This window comes from Kogia breviceps, chromosome 16 (assembly GCF_026419965.1).
Source record: "Kogia breviceps isolate mKogBre1 chromosome 16, mKogBre1 haplotype 1, whole genome shotgun sequence".
Lineage (NCBI taxonomy): Eukaryota > Metazoa > Chordata > Mammalia > Artiodactyla > Physeteridae > Kogia > Kogia breviceps.
Window position 1 is genome coordinate 23,849,379 of NC_081325.1, and position 20,452 is coordinate 23,869,830.

At 39.3% G+C, this 20,452-nt stretch overlaps 1 protein-coding gene across 11 annotated transcripts in view; it reads left to right on the plus strand.

Annotated features, from left to right (window-relative positions):
* Window positions 1-20,452, plus strand: part of ENOX1 (ecto-NOX disulfide-thiol exchanger 1) — a 615,060-nt gene that overhangs the window by 395,180 nt on the left and 199,428 nt on the right. The gene's annotated exons all lie outside the window — the stretch shown is intronic.

Genomic DNA, 20,452 nt, shown 5'->3' on the forward strand with positions numbered 1-20,452 from the left:
TCAGGGAGGTGGGACTTGAGCTATCTGGAAAGATACATAGGGCTTCAATATTCACTTAACTCATTCAACACACATATTTTTCCCCTAATTATTTTTTTATTTTTTTTACAGCAGGTTCTTATTAGTTATTTACTTCATACATATTAGTGTATACATGTCAATCCCAATCTCCCAATTCTTCCCCCACACCCCCCACCCCCTGCTTTCCCCGCTTGGTGTCCATACATTTGTTCTCTACATCTGTGTCTCTACTTCTGCCTTGCAAACCGGTTCATCTGTAACATTTTTCTAGATTCCACATATATGCGTTAATATACAATATTTGTTTTTATCTTTCTGACTTACTTCACTCTGTATGTCAGTCTCTAGGTGCATCCATGTCTCTACAAATGACCCAATTTCATTCCTTTTTATGGCTGAGTAATATTCCATTGTATATATGTATCACAACTTCTTTATCCATTCATCTGTTGATGGGCATTTAGGTTGCTTCCATGACCTGGCTATTGTAAATAGTGCTGCAGTGAACATGGGGGGGTGCATGTATCTTTTTGAATTATGGTTTTCTCTGGGTATATGCCCAGTAGTGGGATTGCTGAGTCATATGGTAATTCTATTTTTAGTTTTTTAAGGAACCTCCATAGTGTTCTCCATAGTGGCTGTATCAGTTTACATTCCCACCAACAGTGCAAGAGGGTTCCCTTTTCTCCACACGCTCTCCAGCATTCGTTGTTTGTAGATTTTCTGATGATGACCATTCTGACCAGTGTGAGGTGACAGCTCATTGTAGTTTTCATTTGCATTTCTCTAATAATTAGTGATGTTCAGCAGCTTTTCATGTGCCTTTTGGCCATCTGTATGTCTTCTGTGGAGAATTGTCCATTTAGGTCTTCTGCCCATTATTGGATTAGGCTGTTTGTTTTTTTAATATTGGGCTGCATGAGCAGTTTATGTATTTTGGAGATCAATCCTTTGTCCATTGATTCATTTGCAAATATTTTCTCCCATTCTAAGGGTTGTCTTTTCATCTTGTTTATAGTTTCCTTTGCTGTGCAAAAGCTTTTAAGTTTCAATAGGTCCCATTTGTTTATTTTTGTTTTTATTTCCATAACTCTAGAAGGTGGGTCAAAAAAAGATCTTGCTGTGATTGATGTCAAAGAGTGTTCTTCCTATGTTTTCCTCTAAGAGTTTTATAGTATCAGGTCTTACATTTAAGTCTTTAATCCATTTGGAGTTTATTTTTGTGTATGGTGTTAGGGAGTGTCTTAATTTCATTCATTTACATATAGCTGTCCAGTTTTCCCCACACCACTTATTGAAGAGGCTGTCTTTTCTCCATTGTATATCCTTGCGTCCTTTGTCATAGATTAGTTGACCACAGGTGCGTGAGTTTATCTCTGGGCTTTCTAATCTGTTCCATTGATCTATATTTCTGTTTTTGTGCCAGTACCATATTATCTTGTTTACTGTAGCTTTGTAGTATAATCTGAAGTCAGGGAGTCTGATTCCTCAAGATTGCTTTGATTATTCAGGGTCTTTTGTGTCTCCATACAAATTTTAAGATTTTTTTGTTCTGGGTCTGTAAAAAATGCCATTGGTAATTTGATAGGGATTGCATTGAATCTGTAGATTACTTTGGATAATATGGTCATTTTCACAATATTGATTCTTCCAATCCAAGAACATGGTATATCTCTCCATCTGTTGGTGTCATCTTTGATTTCTTTCATCTGTGTCTTATAGTTTTCTGAGTACAGCAGGTCTTTTACCTCCTTAGGTAGGTTTATTCCTAGGTATTTTATTCTTTTTTGTCACAGTGGTGAGTGGGATTGTTTCCTTAATTTCTCTTTCTGTTCTTTTGTTATTAGTGTATATGACTGCAAGAGATTTCTGTGCATTAATTTTTGTATCCTGCAACTTTACCAAATTCATTGATTAGCTCTAGCAGTTTTCTGGTGGCATCTTTAGGATTCTCTATGTATAGTATCATGTCATTTGCAAACAGTGACAGTTTTACTTCTTCTTTTCCAATTTGTATTCCTTTTGTTTCTTTTCCTTCTCTGATTGCCATGGCTAGGACTTCCAAAACTATGTTAAATAATAGTGGCGTGAGTGTACATCCTTGTGTTGTTCCTGATCTTAGAGGAAATGCTTTCAGTTTTTCACCATTGAGAATGATGTTTGCTGTGGGTTTGTCATATATGGCCTTTATTATGTGGAGGTAGATTCCCTCTATGCCCACTTTCTGGAGAGTTTTTATCATGGGTGTTGAATCTTGTCAAAAGCTTTTTCTGCATCTATTGAGATGATCATATGGTTTTTATTCTTCAGTTTGTTAATATGGTGTATCACATTGATTGAATTGCATATATTGAAGAATCCTTGCATCCCTGGGATAAATCCCACTTGATCATGGTGCATGATCCTTTTAATGTGTTGTTGGATTCTGTTTGCTAGTATTTTGTTGAGGATTTTTGTATCTATATTCATCAGTGATATTGGTCTGTAATTTTCTTTTTTTGTAGTATCTCTGTCTGGTTTTGGTGTCAGGGGGATAGTGGCCTTGTGGAATGAGTATGGGAGTGTTCCTTCCTGTGCAGGTTTTTGGAAGAGTTTGAGAAGGATGGGTGTTAGCTCTTCTCTAAATGTTTGATAGAATTCACCTGTGAAGCCATCTGGTCCTAGACTTCTGTTTGTTGGAAGAATTTTAATCGCAGTTTCAATTTCATTACTTGTGATTGGTCTGTTCATATTTTCTATTTCTTCCTGGTTCAGTCGTGGATATTTATACCTTTCTAAGAATTTTTCCATTTCTTCCAGGTTGTCCATTTTATTACTGTAGAGTTGCTTGTAGTAGTCTCTAATGATGCTTTGTATTTCTGTGGTGTCTGTTGTAACTTCTGTTTCATTTCTAATTTTATTGATTTGAGTCCTCTCCCTCTTTTTCTTGAGGAGTCTACCTAAAGGTTTATCCATTTTGTTTATCTTCTCAATGAACCAGCTTTTAGTTTTATTGATATTTGCTATTGTTTTCTTTGTTTCTATTTTATTTATTTCTCCTCTGATCTTTAATGATTTCTTTCCTTCTAACTTAAAGTTAGTTAACCTTATTAACTTTGGGTTTTGCTTTGTTCTTTTTTCTCTACTTCCTTTAGGTGTAAGGTTAGATTGTTTATTTGAGATTTTTCTTATTCCTTAAGGTAGGATTGTATTGCTATAAACTTCCCTCTTAGAACTGCTTTTGTTACATCGAATAGGGTTTGGATCATCATGTTTTCATTGTCATTTGTCTCTAGGTATTTTTGGATTTCTCTTTTATTTCTTCAGTGGTCTCTTGGTTACTTAGTAACGTATTGTTTAGCCTCCATGTGTTTGTGTTTTTTACGTTCTTTTCCCTGTAATTGATTTCTAATCTCATAGCATTGTGGTCAGAAAAGATGCTTGATATGATTTCAGTTTTCTTAAATTTACTGAGGCTAGATTTGTGACCCAAGATGTGATCTATCCTGGAGAATATTCCATGTGTACTTGAGAAGAAAGTAGAATCTGCTGTTTTGGATTGGAATGTCTTATAAATATCAATTAAATCTATCTGATCATTGTGTCATTTAAAACTTGTGTTTCCTTATTAATTTTCTGTCTGGATGATCTGTCCATTGGTGTAAGTGAGGTGTTAAAGTCCTCCACTATTATCGTGTTACTGTTGATTTCCTCTTTTATAGCTGTTAGCACTTGCGTTATGTATTGAGATGCTCCTATATTGAGTGCATATATGTTTATAATTGTTGTATCTTCTTCTTGGATTGATCCCTGGATCATTATGTAGTGTCCTTCCTTGTCTCTTGTAACTTTCTGTATGTTAAAGTCTATTTTATCTGATATGAGTATTGCTACTCGAGCTTTCTTTTGATTTCCATTTGGATGGATATCTTTTTTCCATCTCCTCACTTTCATTCCATATGTGTCCCTAGGTCTGAAGTGGGTCTCTTGTAGACGGCATATAGATGGGTCTTTTTTTTGTATCCATTCAGCCAGTCTATGTCTTTTGGTTGGAGCATTTAATCCATTCACATTTAAGGTAATTATCGATATGTATGATCCTATTACCATTTTCTTAATTGTTTTGGGTTTGTTTTTGTAGGTCCTTTTCTTCTCTTGTGTTTCCCACTTAGAGAAGTTCCTTTAGCATCTGTTGTAGAGCTGGTTTGGTGGTGCTGAATTCTCTTAGCTTTTGTTTGTCTGTAAAGCTTTTGATTTCTCCATCAAATCTGAATGAGTTCCTTGCTGGGTAGAGTAATCTTGGTTGTACTTTCTTCCCTTTCATCACTTTAAATATATCATGCCACTCCCTTCTGGCTTGTAGAGTTTCTACTGAGAAATCAGCTGTTAACCTTATGGGAGTTCCCTTGTATGTTATTTGTCGTTTTTCCCTTGTTGCTTTTAATACTTTTTCTTTGTCTTCAATTTTTGTCAGTTTGATTACTATGTGTCTTGGCATGTCTCTCCTTGGGTTTATCCTGCCTGGAACGTTCCACACTTCCTGGACTTGGATGGCTATTTCCTTTCCCATGTTAGGGTAGTTTTCGACTATAATCTCTTCAGATATTTTCTCAGGTCCTTTCTCTCTCTCTTCTCCTTCTGGGACCCCTATAGTGCAAATGTTGGTGTGTTTAATATTGTCCCAGACGTCTCTTAGGCTGTCTTCATTTCTTTTCATTCTTTTTTCTTTATTCTGTTCCACAGCAGTGAATTCCACCATTCTGTCTTCCAGATCAGTTATCTGTTCTTCTGCCTCAGTTATTCTGCTATTGATTCCTTCTAGTGTATTTTTCATTTCAGTTATTGTATTGATCATCTCTTGTTTGTTTGTTCCTTAATTCTTCTAGGTCTTTGTTAAACATTTCTTGCATCTTCTCGATCTTTGCCTCCATTCTTTTTCTGAGGTCCTGGATCATCTTCACTATCATTATTCTGAAGTCTTTTTCTGCAAGGTTGCCTATCTCCACTTCACTTAATTGTTTTTCTGGGGTTTTATCTTGTTCATTCATCTGGTACATAGTCCTCTGCCTTTTCACTTCATCTGTCCTTCTCTGAATGTGGTTTTCATTCCACAGGCTGCAGGATTGTAGTTCCTCTTGCTTCTGCTGTCTAGCCTTGGTAGATGAGGCTATTTAAGAGGCTTGCGCAAGTTTCCTGATGGGAGGGACTGGTTGTGGGTAGAGCTGGCTGTTGCTCTGGTGGGCAGAGCTCAGTAAACTTTAATATGGTTGTCTGCTGATGGGTGGTGCTGAGTTCCCTCCCTTTTGGTTGTTTGGCCTGAGGAGACCCAGCACTGGAAGCTGCAGGCTCTTTGGTGGGGCTAATGGCAGATTCTGGGAGGGCTCATGCCAAGGAGTACTTTCCAGAACTTCTGCTCCCAGTGTCCTTGTCCCCATGGTGAGTCACAGCCACCCCCTGCCTCTGCAGGAGACCCTCCAACGCTAGCAGGTAGGTCTGGTTCAGTCTCTGTGGGGTCACTGCTCCTTCCCCTGGGTCCCGATGCACACACTCCTTTGTGTGTGCCCTCCAAGAGTGGAGTCTCTGTTTCCCCCAGTCCTGTCAAAGTCCTGCAGTCGAATCCCTCTAGCCATCAAAGTCTGATTCTCTGGGAATTCCCCTTCCCATTGCCAGACCCCCAGGTTGGGAAGCCTGACATGGGGCTCAGAACCTTCACTCCAGTGGGGGGACTTCTGTGGTATAATTGTTCTCCAGTCTGTGAGTCACCCACCCAGTGGATATGGGATTTGATTTTATTGTGATTGCACCCCTCCTACTATCTCACTGTGACTTCTCTTTGGCTTTAGTTATGGGGTATCTTTTTTGGTGAGTTCCAGTGTCTTCCTTTCGATGATTGTTCCACACTTAGTTGTGATTCTTGTGCTCTCGCAGGAGGGAGTCACACTCTCAACACATTTTTTGAGACACTGTCCTGGTGCAGTGGCTCCAGCAGTAAACAAAATAGTCACGGCCCCTGCCCTCCCAGAATTTGCAATGGAGAAGCAACAGTTATTATAGTGTGGTCATTGTTATATGTCAGAAGAACAGTTCACTTTTGCACAACAATAGTTCATTTTTAGACGGTATGCATTAAGTAGAAACCAATTGCCTTTGGAGAGTTACTAAGTTTCACACCCACAAACCTGTGTACTTTGAGTTGAGTTGACCAAACATTTGGTTTCATGTTGTTGTTGTTTGTTTTTGTTCTTTTTCTCAATATGGGCCATACATGTAAAAGTCTAAACTAGCTGTGGTAAATTATATATAATGTGTGTGCATGTGTGCACATGTATACAAACATATGTGTACACACACATACACATACATACATATATAAATATATATGTGGTTTCTTATTTAATATAACAAAGAACATGAGAAGAGAGGACAGTAGACAGGAAAGCGAGAAACAGAAAAAGGGAAGTCAAATATTGAGTTAAAAGCATTATACTTAAAATATTTATAAAATTTTCCAAAATGTTATAAAATTCATACAGTTGAAGATTGGTCTGCTATGGGATGTGTGTGTATGTACATAAAATGGCATTTTCTATGGTTTGAACATGCGTTTATCCAGACTCCTTTTCCCTAAAGTTAATCTAGACAGATACTTCCTTCTAATAAGTTGAGAGCAGAGATTTGTATGTTTCTGCCCAAATTTTCTCAACTGCCTAATTGAAGTATTCCTATAGCAGAAGTTACTTTACTCTTGTCTCCACTTCCCACTCCTCTCAGAAAATGTTGTGTGACTTCCAGAGTAAGCCACAACCTCAATAATTTATGATTTTGAGTCTTCTGACGTTTTAACCATGACCAGTTTATGATTTTCCCAGCAACTTAACCATGAAAAGAATTACAGCCCTACTTGTTATAGAAGATTTACCGTATCTGCCGTGAATTATATTCTCTATCTCCTGTATTAGCCAAACTGCTTCAACTGTGTCTGAGCCTTTTGGGCTCTTCCTGAGCATCCTTCATCATTCCCCTCATCCACCAGCTGAACTACACTCTGCTTTGTTCTCAGGGCTGCCAGCAGACTCTCTTTATTGACCCTGTCTCAGGGTCAAGTCCTGTTTTATTTGGTTAGTATTAATATGTTTTCCTCCAGTCTTTTTTCTATGCAAATATTTGAATCCTATTAAATATAAAATTTTCTATTGTGTATTTTTATTAGCACCTTATCCTAAATTATTTTTCCTTTCTATAGTTTTATATTAAAATTTTAGAATAATCCATTAAATAAATCTTCCACAGTTTTCCTGTATTTACATTTAAGCTATTTCCATTTTTTTACTCTTACTAACCAAGTTTCTGTGGAGAACATGATCTCTTCAAGTATGTAAAAACATTTTACCTTTTCTGTAAAATGATGATTGTATCTGTTTCCTGGGACAGTTGTGAGATTATAATATGATAACTTCACATACAATAACTGCATAGTACCTACACATAGTAAGCATTCATTAAACATTACCTGTTATTCCTTCCTTTCTTCCTTTTGATGTGTTTCAACAAATAATATTGCAGTGAACCTTTTTTATGCATAGAGCTTTGCAACAATTAGAATTATTTTGCCTGGATGGACTACTACATGTAGAATTAGCTTTTCAAAACAAATAAACATTTTAAACTTTCTTGTTAAATACTGGGTAATTAATTTCCAAAATATAAACACATATTTAATATTTACTGACTTGATATGCAAAGATGGCATCCTGTTATTTTACTTTAAATTATTTTATAATTACTCTTTTTAAATTGTATCATTTTCCTGCATTTATTTTCTATTCATATTTCCTCTTTTGTAAATATATTTATTACTTTCATACTATATCCATTTATCACATAGGATTCTAGGTGATTTTTTTATTAGCTTGTATTTGGTCATTACTTTTAAGTATTTTAATCTTTTTTTTTTTTAATTTATTTTTGGCTGTGTTGGGTCTTCGTTTCTATGCGAGGGCTTTCTCTAGTTGCAGCAAGCGGGGGCCGCTCTTCATTGCGGTGTGTGGGCCTCTCACTATCGCAGCCTCTCTTGTTGCGGAGCACGGGCTCCAGACGTGCAGGCTCAGTAGTTGTGGCTCATGGGCCCAGTTGCTCCACAGCATGTGGGATCTTCCCAGACCAGGGCTCGAACCTGTGTCCCCTGCATTGGCAGGCAGATTCTCAACCACTGGGCCACCAGGGAAGCCCTGAGCATTTTAATCTTGACGTTCATATTTTCTAAAAATATTTATCCAGTCTGTTTTTTGCCTCTTTAGTATCGTTCCTTTAAAAAAAGAAAAGTTTAACATTTCTTTTATGAGTCCTTTATGGTTATTCCATTTCTAAATACAGAAAGGTTTTGCCCACTCTCTACAGCTGATATATAGTCCTAATTTGCCATGCCTCCATGGATGTACTTCCTTCTTTTATCAGAAATTCAATTCTTATGTATATTTCAATCTGTTGCTGAAATACCTATTCTGTACTACTGATCTCTTTTTATTCTGGCACCACATTGTTTCAATTCTTATAGCTTTATAGTATATTTATATAAAGTATCTTTTTACTGTACCCAATGTGTGGTGCTATTTGTTTCTTTTTCCCATAGTCATAGAGCCACAGAATGTTGCTGCTGGCCCAGTTTTCATGCTGGCATCTCTTTGAGGCAAGCTTTAATGTCTCAGAAGGGACATAAAGATAATTTAGTGTATCCTTCTTTCCAAGAAATCTCCTCTAAAATGTCTCTGACAGAATTATGGGGAGGCTGGATTTTATGAGTGCTTGGCTTTCTCCCAAAGTTTCTGATATTTCTAAATGACCAACACCTCTTCCCATGTTTGTTAAAATTAAATTGACACTAAATCCCTTTCCTTACTACTTTTTTCCTATTTATTGAGAGATTAAAGTTATCAGCAAAACAAGGCACACATTTTTCATATCCTCTGATTTTAATCAAAAAGATTTCCCAGGAAATCCGATGCAGTTATTGCTGCCATATCACGCCATTTTGATGGGTCATTATGAGCTCCCAGTTACACCTCCTTCATTTTCCTCCCCTTTCATCATCACCCACATGTTCCCCACCACAATCCCATTCCCACTTTCATGAACTTCCCCACTTACCTTCTTCATATGAAGTGCTACTTGAGATCATTACATTGAATTTGTTTCTTTTATCCAAAATATACCATTCTACTGGTACACTGGTATACTAAATCCCATACTCAAAGTCCTCCTTTGTCTATGAGCTAATATTTCCCTCCTTATAGTATTGTATGTTTATTTTATTCCTCATACTTTTAGATTTGTGGAATTTAAATTTTTTTCTTGTTTTTTTTTTTAAATTATCAATTCTTTGTGCATTGGTATAGATCCAGGTTTCCTAAACTGGCCTGTTGGAATATCAGTGTCCCACAGTTGTTAGGTAGGGTGGATGTCATGTAAGTATTTACGCGGCCTAACAAGCATGGCAAATTCTGGGTTTAACACAAGTAGGTTGCTTTCTTTGTGGGTTCCTCAGAGCCTTTACTCTGCTAATGTGCAATGTGCAGTTTAAAAGAGTGGTATCTCTTATGTAGGATTCCCTAGACACAATTTAGCCTTTAAAAAATATCTATTAGCATCTCATGAGACACTAGAATGTAGCCATCTAAACCAGACTTTTCCCATCAACTGTGGAGATCCCTCTCTAGGACCATCCATCTTTCTTTGCCACATACGATATCTCCCTTGTGATCTAGTTTACAGTTTTGTTTGTTTGTGTTTTCACTGAACAGTGTCACTGCCTAATCTCAAGTTTCAAAATAATCCTCATGTGGTCTGGTGTTGCCTAAAAGCTTCTTCCCAGTTTCCTGCGATACACGTTGTCTCCTTTCAGGAGCCCCCCGATCTCCACCTCTGGTGTCATCAGCTGAAACCAAGAATATCAAATCCCGAGCTTTGACACCATCTGTGTGACCAGCTGCTCCCTTCCTGTATACCCTGGCTTCTTCTCCAAAGTTATCATCATCAACTGGAAAGCTTGGAAAGCAGCAGCTGAGTCCCCAGGTGTTAAGTTGCTTGCCCAGGCCTGCCTGGGAATGGGTAGTATTTCCTGGATGTTCTCTGACTGTGAGATTATACCTTGCTTTGCTCTAAATTTTTTGAAATTTTCTTTCCTAATGTCAGCAATCTCTCCTTAGCTGTTATTGACTTTAAGTGGACATGCATCTCTTACCCCAAGTTTCTCAGTGTGCCATTTGTTGTATTTCAAATACATGTTCAGAAAAGGCATCACACCTCCCTGTTAGCTGTGGAAGTGCACGTGCCTAATCGTGACTTAACCTGGAGCTTAACCTGGAGAGGTCTTAAAAGACCTCTTCCCTCTCACAGGTATCCGAGTTGTTCCTTGGTTCCTACCTTGCGGTTTCTCCTGAAGCTCTGAGTTTGCTCTCAGCACCTCTGTTCTCTGTCGCTCTGGGAAGAGCTGGGATTTACAACTCACGGGGACTGTCCCCTCTCTGTCCTCTTCCTCTCTCCGACTCACGGATGCCCCCACTCATTTTAATTCCACTCTGCTTCCTCAGAATATTTTTTATCTAGTTTCCTTGTTGTGTTGATTAATCCTACCAGGAACAACTTGATCCTCTTCAGTATGCCCAGATATGAAGAGGCATTTGTTAAATCCTTTCATCTGCTGAAGCATCACTCTTTTAACTGGGATTCATTGAGCCAGATGTACTGAATACTGGGAATACAAGACATAGACCTCACTCTCCTGTATTAGACCCTAGTGGGGGAAATAGAGAAGAGGGAATAAGCAAAGGCACATCAGTGTAAGTGGTTCTGCCACTAACAGATAAAGGGTGCTATAGGATGTCACTGAAAAGCAGTAAGCAGGAGAGTCATATGATTAGAGCTGTAGTTTTTGTTTGTTTTTGTTTTGTTTTGTTTTTCATGATTTTTATTGGAGTATAGTTGATTTACAATGTTGTGTTAGTTTCAGGTATACAGCAAAAGTGAATCAGTTATACATATACATATATCCACTCTTTTTTAGATTCTTTTCCCATATAGGCTATTACAGAGTATTGAGTAGAGTTCCCTGTGCTATACAGTAGGTCTTTATTAGTTGTCTGTTTTATGTATGGTAGTATGTATATGTCAGTCCCAATTTATCCTTCCTCTAGAGATTGTCATACTGAGTAAAGTAAGTCAGAGAAAGACAAATATCATATGATATCTCTTATATGTGGAATCTAGAGCTGCAGTTTTACAGAGCACTTTTATTAAGTCCTGCAGACAGCTGATGGGAATGAGGGAAGATTGGCAGCAAAGAGATCAGATGGGAGGCTGTAGCAGTTTCCCAGGTAAGAGAAAATAATGACAATAATAATCATGGTGGTGGAGACAGAAGTGAAGGGACCCATGAGACATTTAATTATAGAAAACAAACAAACAAAAAAAACAGGAATTGATGACTGAGTCCATGTGGAACGTAAGGCGGGTAAAGAATCAACAGTGACTCCTGGGCTTCTAGCTTTGGAAATGGTGTAAATGGTGGAGTCATTGACTGAGATGGGGAAGGCTGGAAGGGGAAAGGGTGAGGGAAGATGGCGAGTTTCTCTTTGGATGTGTTGAATATGAAGAAGCTGTTGAAGGAAACACGTGGTGATCAGTCACATGTAAGGGTCTAGAGCTCATGAAAGAAGCGGGTATGGAGATGTAGCTTTGGCAGTCACAGCACATGGGTGGCCATTGACTCCTATCTCTCCTAGTTACACTTTTGCTGTGAAATTAGACATAGGCCCTCAGCTGCTCATGCAGGTCTCAGTCTATCCTCTAATTGCATCTCCAAATAGCTCATTCATCTGTGCCCTCTCTTTTGACCCACTAGATTGCTGTCTGTTGCTGGACTTTGAGGTTTGAAATAAGAGAAGTAGTCAGAGACTTTAAAATGTAACCTAGGGATCTATACCTGAAGCCATCTCATCAGCTCACAGAGACACTCAGATAGACTATCTGATGATAAACCATCCCCCATACTCATTTTTAAGATGAAAATTATATTCAAGCCAGCAAACTTCCTTTCTTTAGTCCCTTCAGATATTAATGGTGACACTCTGTCACAGGCATGATTAAGGGATGCAGATAGCCTGGTGCTTAGTAGTTGGACTCTCTAAAAGATGCTGCTTGGTCCTCTTTTGTTTTCATTTTCCATCTGGTTGAAAGATTTCTCATTATCAAGTGTCAGAAAACAGATAGGCCCTTGACTCATATTTCACAATTTATGTACCCGATTTCATGTCTCCTTGACAGTTCTGTTATACTTTCCACGGTTATTTACCCTTTTCTCCCCAGGACAGCAGGACAGTACATTGGTGTATTCATTCATTCACCACAATATTACTGAAAGTTCATAATGTACAGTGTGTGTTACAAGACATTAGAGAAACAGCAGTTTACATGACAGACAGGGGATGCTCCTGTGGAGATACACATTTCTAAAGAAGCAGATGTTATCCAAACAGCTGTGTAGGTGATTATATAATTACAGTTGTGGGCTGTTACAAAAGAGGAATGGGAGCCTGACTTAGCTCAGAGGGATTGGAGTGTGTTCAGAAAAGGTTCCCCTGAAGAAGTGATATTCGGCCTAAGACCCCAAGGATAAATGAAGATTGTCCCGGTAGCAGGAGGGAAGAACAGGAAGAAAGGGCGAATTTGGGAAGATGAGAAAATTCTAAAAGCTTAAAATTCCCTGTGGAAAGGCCAGAGGTGATAAGAACTTGGCTCTTTCAAGGAAATGAAAGCAGGTATATGCATGGGCAAGAAGCGGCAGTTGGCATGGGGCGGGTTGGCAGGTTGGTACTTAACATATGTCTGGAGAGGTTGGCTGGGGCCAGATCCTGCCTGCCAAAGCGAGGAGTACAGATTTTATTTGAAGTGCAGGCTATTGAAGGATTTTAAACAGGGAAGCAACCTCTGACTCATGTTTAAAGGAGAAAAAAGGTCAGCCAAGTTGTTTTATAGGGACTGGATTGAAGAGTAGTGAGAGACACCTGGCCTCACACCTAGAGGCTTCTGGAAATCCCAGAAGAGATTAATGGTAGAACCTGAGTATTGAGTACCTATTATGTGTCAGGCATTGCCGTAGGTGCTGGGGATGTACATGTCCTCCGGGACCTTTCGTTCTAGTACTTTGTTTATGATGTGTGTGTCTACAGTGTTTCTAGAGGTAAGAGAATTTGTAGATAATTGTTTCCAAAAACTGTAATATTTGCTTCTGCCTGTACTGTGTATGTATAAGGTAATTGATGTCACTTCAGACAAATCAAGGCTTGTCCACCAGTAACTCTCCACAAGTGACAACAGCCCATATCCTTGTTGGCTAGAGCTGTTATGAAATGAAAGTCCTTTCCAAATGCTTGCATAACATAATATAGTTATTTGAAATATAGTCATTTTTTTCTCTTCCATGGAATGAAGCACATCAACATTACTTGCTTTGTAAATTTACTCCTTTGTAGATTGACTTCTTTTGAGTTATCGATGTGTAATTTCTTTCTTCCTGTGTATGCCGTAACAATTTTTTTGAAAATTTTAAACTGGTTTCCGTCTCTTGATTAGCTTAGTCTTTAATTGGTCTGCTGTACTCTGGTATATGTACCATTCAACTAGCGTGTTGAACTATGCAAGTCACTTTCTTACCCACTAGCCTAAAACTAGAGAAAATATATTCCAAGAATTGCATGTATATTTATATATGTATAGATATATTAAGTATACACACATTGCATAGAAATATATAACGTGTACACGTGCATATACATCACAAACACACACATTCCCTAGCTTTCTTGTTTTCCTTTTCTTCCACTGGGATAGAGAAGCTTTGATATCTTTGACAGCAACATGAGCTGAAGGGAGATATTTGCATTTCATAATGGAAAATTGTATCCTTGCCCTACAGTAGACATTCTAATACAGCTGGGAACAGAAAGAAAAACCAGTTTTATTCCTATATTAAAATCAATTTGTGTGTTTTCTATCCTGTGTGCACACATGCATATTATTGTATATTGGAGTTTTGTTTTGAATTAATGTCAACGCCTTTTATTTGTAAATATAGAAAAATTGCATAGTGACTTTTGTATCTTGTTTCTTTTTATTTCCTTTTATTTTGCAGCCTTATCATTTTCTGTGTTCCATATTGTGTTTCTGAGTTGTAGCTATATCACATTATGCCGTTATATAATTAGGCTATCATGTATCTCCCACACTGTGACAGACTGTACACTTATACAAGCAAGAACCATATCGAATTGATCTTTGTATTTCCTCTATCATCAAACACAGAGCTGGGTGCTCAATAACTATATAGTTGATTGAATGTGTGATTTGATTTCTTTATATAATTAATTATCTAAAATGTATTAATTTTGGAAAAGTCACTTTTATACCTGGTCCTTAGACTATTCTAAAGTATAGCTTTTATGTCATTATTCATGGTTAGATATGAAGGGTGGCCATAACCATCAGCCTCCTTATTTGATGTCTGTGAGATTTGACGTCTTTTTCTTCTTTTTATCTTCCCATCTCTTATTCTTTCATTTATCTTCTTATACATGTAAAGTATATTTATAACAGCCGTTTTAGCTTACTTATCTACTAATTCTGTTATGTGTGATGTTTCTAAGTTCTTTTTATGGACTTTTCTCCTTGTGATGGGTCATATTTTTCTATTTCTTTCTTTGTATGCCTAGTAATTCTTTGTTGGATGCCAGACATTGTGAATTTTACATTGTTAGGTGCTGGATTTTTTTTGTATTCCTTTAAATATTTTTGAGATTTGTTCTGAGATACAGTTAAATTCCTTAAAAAATAGTTAAATTCCTTAAAAATAGTTTAATTCATGCAAAGGCTAGCTTTTAAGTTTGGATAATTGGGTCTAGGAGATAATTTTATCCTACTGCTGAGGCAAGACCCTTCCTGGAACTCTACCCCAGTACATTGCAAGGTTTCCCCTCTCTGGTTATTGGAAATTTGATTGGCTCCCAGAGCTTTGTGAGCTTCAGAAATGGTACCACCTTCTCCTTTTCCATGATTTTTGCCTTGGTACTTCCTTCACATGCCGGATCAATACTCAGCCAAAGACCTGAGGGGAATCATCTGAAGATCTCCAGAGCTCTCTCTCTGATAACCTCCTTCCTTTCCAGTGCTCGACCTTATAATTTCCTGCTGGCTTGGCCTCCTCAGACACTGAACTCAGGTATGCCTCAGGCTCTGTTTGGGTTTCTCTTCCCTGAGTTAAATCCTCAAAACTTTCTAGACAGCAGACTGGGACAATCATAGGTGTCACTTCATCTGTTTCTCTTCTCTCCATAATCACTGTCCTGTACTTTCCGTTGTCCAGTCCCTGCAAACTGTCACTTCATGTATTTTGTCTTACTTTTTAGCTGCTTGAAGCAGAAGGTTTAATTCTATCCCTGTTGCTTCCTCATGGCTGCAAGCAGAAGTTTTCAAAGTCTTTTGAAAAAAGTGTGTGTGTGTGTGTGTGTGTGTGTGTGTGTGTGTGTGTGTGTGTGTGTGTGTGTGTGTGTGTGTGTGTGTGTTTTTCCCTAGGGACATAATCAGTATAAATCTGAGGCTATGCTATGAATGGCTTTACTAGGAATAGTGAAAATAATAGTAATAACTCTACCAGTTATTGAGCACCTAGTATGAACCAAATACTCTAAATACCTTGCTTCATTTAATCCTCTGCTAGCTAAATATTATTAACCCCATTTTACAGATAAGGGAACTGAACTTCGGTGATGTTAATTAACTTACCTAAGGTTAGCCAGGTACAATGAGGCAGTGCTGGAATGGAAATCCAGGTCTGGCTGCCTAAACTCTTTCCACTCTATCAGGAATTAGGGGGAAATGATTAAAACAAAACCTCCTACATTTTTGCCTCAGGCCAGCCCTATCTTTACACTTGTACTTTAAAAAATAAATACCTTAGGTGGAAATATATCTTGGGGGGTGGGAGGGAGTGATGATTATAGAGATTTTTTTATATTGCATTGAAATTTAAAAGATTTCAATTAATTAATTTTTATGCATATCATTTATTGTGCTTGAAATCTGGAGATTTCCATTAAAAGTTACAAGTTTAGGACTCGGGGTCCAGTGATCTAAGATCTGTACTGAAGTTTAACCAGGAAAAACGTAGTAATACAAAGTTGACTGCTATGAATAAGACCGTGGTGGTCATGCCCTCCAGTTAATGTCAGTAAACGAAAATGATCATAAATATAAGGCAGATATGTACCTTTCAGTCTAAAAATAAGTAAAGAAAGCTCTCCCAAAGGAAAAAAGAAACTTTGAACTTGTCAGTGATTAACACAGATCAGATGGACTTGAGTCAACGTATTCACTCTTGGGAAGGTACCAAATCCGGAGCAGGTGGGCTGGTTGATTTACTAACACGGGTGGAGGGAGTTCTTGGCTGAAGGCTTCTATTGATGCTTTCCCAGAAGAGTAGGAGGCAAAGTTATCTGGTGAGGTTAGGTGGGCTGATGAGGAATGAAAAGTTTGAGAAGGGAGAGCCCTTGAAGGCAGTCGCTGGAGGAGTGAGAAGAAGCTGACTACAGAAGTTTAGGAAGGTTGATGAACACTCATTGTGAGCCTGACATGATTTCCCCCAGCAGTGTTGTATGTTCCCAGTGGGGGGGGGGCACAGAGAGAAGGAGGGTGGCTTTTATCCAGGTTGGGTTTCAGCAGGTGGCTGAAATAAAAGGACAGGGGCACAAAGTGTATATGATGAGCATTGCAGGAGAGTCATTATGGAGCCAGACCACACCGTCCTACAAGACTGGGGGCAGATCAGTGAAAGGGGGGAGGACTGGTGTCAGAGAGAACGTGGAGGGGTCACTGGATGGGAGAAGCTGGTAAGGGCAAGCAGGAGGTTGGAAGGGTTGGAAGGTGTGAAGGAGAAAGGGGAGTTAGCTGATAACAGCAATAAATGGGGACCCTTTCTGTGGTCTTTGCAAAGAAAAATCCTTTTCATTAGAAATTGATGAATTCTCTCTCTGCAAGAGGCAGATAGATGGTGGCTTTAGAGCCTGAGGTCTTGGGTTTGAATCCAGGCTCTTTCCCTTAGCTGTATAACTTGGAATGACGTATTTCCCTTCTTTGAGTGCGTCTGTCCTTAGGGGGGACATAATACTCTCAACATCAGAGAACTGTTGCAGTTTCCATAATGGGTAATGAAAGTGTGGGACATAGTGTAGGGATCCAAAATGTTAGTTTCCTTTACCCTCATTGGAGGGCATGTAAGGAGGAGTAGCGGGGTGGAAGTGATCTTGGCCAACTCTCTATTTTAAGGGAAAGAAAGAAGAAGACGTGGCCCCTCTGCACAGTGATTCCCTTGTTCTGACTTTTCTTCTGTTCTAGGAGCAGTGACAACCCTTCTCCTCTACAAGCCAAGTGGACGCATCCACATGTACCAGAGCACACCCATAAGTTGTAGCTCTGTGACAGTATTACTCAAAGTAATTTCCACAAGTCACTGTGTCAACTGTAGATCCCAGGGCCTATTTCAAACCTTCTGAGACGCGAGGCCCGGAAATTACAACTGAAAACTTGAGAACATAACTCCTTGAAGTACTTCAGGGCCTGGGCTGGTGGGGAAACAAAGCAAAACAAGATACCCCGTTAGGCCTCGGAATGGGTCAGGAAACTTGTCTGATGCTACATTTCCCTGGTCTTAACTGTAACATAATTTTACAACTGATTTTTTTGGTAAAAGTACCTGAGCCATAAAGTACCTAAAAGGGAGCTGCCAATGCGAATCTAAAAAACATATTTTGAACATCTACTCTGTTCAAGCACTGTGTATAATCTTATCTAACCGGGTTTTATCTTGGAAAAAAAGGTCTTGGGCATCAAGATGCACATCCTTGAACTATAATAAACTATATTTTCCTCCTCGTTAGGGACATTTACTTGTCCTCATAGAAGGCACATCTTTGACCTTGAAGCTCTACTTCTGCAGGTTTATGCCTGTGGGTGAAGAGACGCTTTATCCTTAAGAGCAAGGGGAAATACTGTAGTCTTCAAGTTCACTGAGGCTTTGCAACCACGAGGGCATCTTTAAAGAAATATTCCTCACTTCACGGGCTGGAACTCTTGTGGCCTCCATCAGTTAATGCTTCCTAGCCATGTACTCTATCTCAGCAGGAAAAATAGGCCTCACACTCTAATGCGAGGCAACTAAAGTCTCCTCAGGGGACCCTCGCTCAGAGTGAATCACTGCTGACGAGGTTCTAACCAGAGACATTTTCCTGAACTGGGCAATCACTCAAAAATGCTCATTTTCTGTTTTCAAAACTTTGTGGCCTCTCTCGGAAACCATGTATTTGAGAACGTCTTTTTGAATGTGTTCATCCCCAGCTGTGAGAAAATACTGCCTTGTCATGAGTAGGAAAAAAGCAATTTAGGGAAATAATGGAGGAAGATGAGAATGTCATACGTGTCTGGATTTCTGTGTCATCCTTGCTGGGGCTTGGCTGGGAGAGGGACAGGCCAGAGGCTCTGCAGGGGCCAGAGGAGGCCCTGACTGACTAGAGAAGACCGGGAAGGCAGGAAGGTGCCGGAAAAGCCAGTCAGCATCATATAGGGAAGCAGAGCGCCGAGGGCCCTGGAGGGGCTGGGTGTGAATCCCCCTCTGCGCTGTCACATGGGGGCTGAATGACCATGGGCCAGTTGCACAGGTCCTGAGGGCCTTGCTATGCCCACCTGTCAAGGCAGGGTGTCCAGCTTCTCTTAAAGCTCTGAAATACTAGACTTAGGAAAATCCTCAAAATTCAAAACATAAGCCCTTACTATGCACAGTGACTAGCATCCAGGTAATATCTTGAGGAAATAAAGCAGGATGGTAACTTTTAACAAGAACCACAGGAAGAGTATCTCTATAATTAAGGTAATCTTTCTGGCGGCAGTGGTGGTTTTTATTTGTTTGTTTGTGTATTTGTTCTTTAATGGCCCCAGAGAGCCCCTGCAGAGTTAATGGCACACACAGCCATAGAAGTGATGTGGGAGAATCAGGGTAAGGAACTTTAACCTTTCTAGGCTTTGAAGAAACAACTTGCAACAGAGGGAAGGCAGATCCTTTGGCAGAGCCACGGCATCTACTGAATAACCAATAACCCAGGGCAAACGTGAAGGAGTTGTGTAGATGCTAGAAATCAGATCTCAGTTCAGGCAACCTTGGGGGCAGGGTGAACAGGGCCTTCTGTAGCCCACCTTTTTCTCTCAACAGAGGGTAATAGGGTACAGACTATCGAAAATCCTAAGTAAGTGGCCTTGTCTGTTCGTATTTGTAGTTGCCCTTGGTCGTGGCTATATCTGATTTATGAATTGTCAGTTCCTTGAGAAAAATTAGGAACTTTGTATAAACACATGAGTAAGGAGGAACCAGAAGTGTCTGTTTTCATTTTCCCACCCACCTCCCTTGTTCCCGAGCCCAGGCTTAAACTGAGGAAAAGAGCCAACACAGCGTCCGTGCACCCCTTGGCATGGTCGATGTGTGACGGGCTCCTTTTTTGAGTGAGTAAACCACGTGTTCTGTTTTCAACGGCCTCCTGCTGGGCCCCATGCTTAGGAAGGAAAAAGGAAATAAGGCCAAGCCTCTTCCAGTCATGTTCATGAGAACCTGAAAACAAGGCATGGGGCAAAAAAATAACTGAAATAAGAATCATTATTAAGAATTATTAAGAACCATTAATAAGGATCATTAAGAATTTATCGTAACATGGTATCCATTGTATGGGAAGGTAAGAGCTCCAACTCAGTAGAAATAAGATTTGGGTGTTAGAAAGGACTTTAGATAGTAATACCTTATACTGGTGTTTAGGGTTTAATTTTTCAGAGAGATTTCAGATACCATATTTCATTTAAACCTTAGTGATCCACTCCACAGTGGCAAATGTGTCTTATACTATTCCCATGCAGACGTTACTAACCTATCAGGACCCTCTTTCCTACTGAAGTAGGATGTGTTTTTATATGTCAACATGGCGCTCCAGGCGGCCAACACCAGTACAAACGTGAAGAAAACTTTCTGCTGACCCTGATCTGGTCCAGCCCTTGCATTTCATGGATGAGGAGATAAGGTCTGGATAGGGTCTAGTTAAGTTCTACAGAATAATGTATCTTGACTGTTCTGTCCATCTTTGATAGGTGGAGAGGACCATCCAGGCACTCTTACCTCTTTCCTTCCACACCTGGTGAAGAACATGCCAGGTCTGGGAGTGCCATTATGTTTTCCACTGAATGAAACTGGTTATAAAGCAACAACTAAACTCTAACCTTGGCTGCTTAAGCACAAGACTTAATAGGAGACCACATTTTTCATTCATTCACTGTAAGAATTTTGTGTACATTAATATAAAGGGAAAGCCTATTG